The sequence below is a fragment of the Pristiophorus japonicus genome, unplaced genomic scaffold, assembly GCF_044704955.1.
Source record: "Pristiophorus japonicus isolate sPriJap1 unplaced genomic scaffold, sPriJap1.hap1 HAP1_SCAFFOLD_30, whole genome shotgun sequence".
NCBI classification, from domain to species: Eukaryota; Metazoa; Chordata; class Chondrichthyes; family Pristiophoridae; genus Pristiophorus; species Pristiophorus japonicus.
Genome location: NW_027252779.1, coordinates 11,566,164 through 11,569,904, shown reverse-complemented (window position 1 = coordinate 11,569,904; position 3,741 = coordinate 11,566,164). Strand labels below are relative to the sequence as shown.

The following is a 3,741-nucleotide window of genomic DNA, read 5'->3' as shown; positions in this document are numbered from 1 at the left end:
AATCAGTAGTGAAGATAAAATCCCACTGTGCGTATTTGCAGATTCAACGCAATAGGATTTCAAATAAAGTGAAAGAATTTTACACTGAAAAGATTTGGAAGTGTTACTTGTATTTTTGTCTTTCATTAAACTTTATGACGTCTGACTCCCGTTCATGCCACTGCTGAATAAGAAAGGAGGGTCTGACGTTGACCAGACCACACTGCCCCTGATGTTTGTCAGCTCATCCTTTATATTCAGTGGTTTCTCGCCCTTTGACGGGCTGCAGTGCAGCGGATATCACGTTGGCCTCACACGCAAAAGATCCCCGGTGGATCCGTTTTCTCTCAGTCAAAGTTATCCATTTATTGAAGTGAAACAAAGAGCAATATAGGAATAAGGGAGCCCTTTTGCCTGGAGAATAAATAGCAAATAAAAACAGCAAATGCTGGAAATCTCAGCAAGTCAGGCAGCATTTGCCAGGAGACGAAATTCGCCTCCGATTGTTCATCCACAGAAAGTTTAAACATAGTGTTTCTGCCCGGGATTGAACCAGGGACCTTTTGCGTGTAAAGCAAACGTGACAAACACTACACAAGTTTCAACAGCAAGTTTCAACATCTGGGGCGGAGCCAACAGGCGCCTGGCTGCAATGAGCGATTAAAAACTAGCGTTGGGCAGAAGCACAGCTAGCTCAGTCGGTCGAGTATGAGACTTTTAATCTCAGGCACGTCGGTCCGAGCCCCACGTTGGGTGATTACATTTATTTTAATTCAATGCAGCTTTCATGGAAAAACATCATTAACTGACCTACAATCTTCTTTTGTCCAATTAAAGAAATGCTAACTGAAGGAACTCCATAATTCAAGTCTGTGAGATACTCAATCATGTTTTCAATCAACATTAATCCACCCACAACATTTGACATACCTCAAGGAACCCACGTTTGCCACGCCTGGCTAGCTCAGTCGGTAGAACATGAGACTTTTAATCTCAGGGTCGTGGGTTCAAGCCCCACTTTGGGCCAATAAGTTGTGTTAAACTTTGCTGTTGCTTTCACGGGAAAACATCATTAATTGACTGATCAATTGGAAAGGCTGGGTCCGTTTCATTTAAAACAGAGTATTTTTCCTCCAGGATCGATAGTTTCCTTGCTGAATCAGAATAACTAGACCCAATATCTCCCTCTGGATGTTCGGGGGTCTCTCGTAAATTCCCAATCGTGTGATCGCCCCTTTGCTGTTCTCCAATTCAATCCATGTGGCCTCGTTCAAAAATCTGTCTGTCTCCACCTTAAATATATTCAATGACCCAGCCTCCAAAGCTCTCTGGGGCAGAGAGCTCCAAAGATTCACCACCCTCTGAGAGAAGAAATTCCTCCTCATTTCCGTTTTAAATGGGCGACCCTTAAACGTTCAGCGAATATGGGGATCAGCCATGATCGTATTGAATGGTGGAGCAGGCTCTCGGGACCATGTGGCCTACTCCTGCTCCGACTTTTTATGTTCTTATGACCCCTTATTCTGAAACTGTGCCCCCAAGTTCTAGATTCCCCCACAAGGGGAACCATAGAAACATAGAAAATAGGTGCAGCAGTAGGCCATTCGGCCCTTCGAGCCTGCACCACCATTCACTATGATCATAGCTGATCATTCCCTCAGTACCCCTTTCCTGCTTTCTCTCCATACCCATTGATCCTTTTAGCCATAAGGGACATATCTAACTCCTTTTTAAATGTGTGGGTTAATTCCCGTGAAAGTAACATAAAAGTTTAAGGAAAATAATTCATGCAAGGTGGGGCTCGAACGCATGACCTTAAAATTAAAAATCTCATGCTCTACAGACTGAGGTAGCCAGGCTTGGCCACCTCTACTTTGTCAATGGTGACCCCTAGGATGTTGATGTGTATTAGTCAAAGGAACATAAGAATTCGGAGCAGGAGTCGGCCTACGGCCCCTCGAGCCTGCTCCACCATTTAATATGATCATGGCTGATCCGATCATGGACTCAGCTCCACTTCCCCGCCCGCTGCCCATAACCCCTTAACCCCTTATTGTTTAAGAAACTGTCTATTTCTGTCCTAAATCTATTCAATTTCCCACCTTCCACAGCTCTCTGGGACAGTAAATTCGACAGATTCACAATCCTCTGAGAGAAGAAATTCCTCCTCATCACAGTTTTAAATGGGCGGCCCCTTATTCTAAGATCATGCCCCTAGTTCAAGTCTCCCCCAACGGTGCAAACATCCTCTCTGCATCCACTGTTAGAGATAATAAATTCACATAGACTCTGGTAAGGTAAGAGAGACAACTTTATAGCTAACAGAGCTCTGGGAGAAGAGTTGAGATCCAGCGATCTCCCCGAGTGCCTTGTGCCGCGGGGTTATAAGCAGTTTACAGGGGGCGGAATACAATCATTTAAATTCATTTACATACAACCAATCGATCCATATGGCAACGCAATTCATTCACATTCAACTTTTTAGTCCTAGTGAAACCTGATAGCATGGTGCGAGTTTGGGTGCCCCTCCTCTTTATCTTCTTTCGTGGTTAGTTATTTTGTTGCAAAGCTTTCGATCAAACAGTGGCCTGCACCTGGCCAGGAGTCACTTGTTGCTGCAGAGTTCAAATCAGGGACAGTAGATCGGCTTCTTGGTACAAAGTTCATTTCGTGGTGGCTTACCCCTTCATGCTTTGCTATGTCTGAAAATCCACTCCAACACCGTCATTCTATTCTCGTAGAACCAGCTCCTGAAGCATCGGCCAGCTGTGTAGGTTAAAGCTCTGGTTATATTCCTAAGATTACTTTTACCACAACGTTTCTGTAGTGTAGCAGTTATCACATTTTCCTCACACGTGAAAAGTCCCTGGTTCAAGCACAGTCGGAAACATTATTTTGGAGGCTATTTTTGCTGTAAATAAATTGAACAAAAGTCGCCTAAGGTTCCTTGTCGCATGAGCAGTGAATATTTTAAACTAGTCTCCTAAACACAGAGTGTATAAAGTCAGATAGGGGAGAAAACTGCATCAATGATTCAAGCTCCTTAAATGATTTACATAAGAAAATAAGAAATAGGAACAGGAGTCGGCCATTCGGCCTCTCGATCCTGCTCTGCCATTAAATAAGATCATGGCTGATCTGACCATGGACTCTGAGTTAAGGGACTCGGGTCCTGTTCTCTCTCCCCTGAGAAGGTTCACGTTCTACAGTGCAGCCTCTAAAAGGCACCCTCTGTGTACAGTACTTGCCGGGTTTGAGTCCAGAGGATGAGTCAACCGCCAAGAGCCACAGGTCGACGTCATGAATGCTTGGCTCACGGAGATGACCTTCTGCAGTGTGACTGTGGTATCCGCTGACAGTAGCTTATGAAGGAGGCCCTCGTGGCCGATTCCGATGACAAAGATATCCCGCAGTGCTTCGGTGAGGTGATCACCAAAATCCCACGGTGCCACCAGGTTCCTGAGGTCTGCAGCATATTTCGTGATCTCCTGGCCTTCGGGCCGTCGTTGTGTATAAAACCGCTGTCTGGCTGTGAGGATGCTCTCTTTGGGCTTGAGTTGTTCTTGGATCAGTGTTACTAGCTCCTCGTACATCTTGGTTATTGTCTTCGCTGTTGCCAGCAAGTCCCTGACGAGGCTATAGATGGTGGGCCCACAACTGGTTAGCAGGATAGCTCTGCACTTATCAGCCAGTGTGGCCGATTTGTCACATGCCAGATCGTTTGCTGTGAAGAAATGGTCGAGCCTCTCCACAAAGGCTTCC

At 45.4% G+C, this 3,741-nt stretch overlaps 1 non-coding gene across 1 annotated transcript; it reads left to right on the top strand.

The window, feature by feature from the left end:
* Positions 1-932: 932 nt before the first annotated feature.
* trnak-uuu (transfer RNA lysine (anticodon UUU)) lies at positions 933-1,005 on the top strand. The gene has a single exon. It is a non-coding gene; the product is annotated as a tRNA-Lys (tRNA).
* The last annotated feature ends 2,736 nt before the right edge of the window (positions 1,006-3,741 follow it).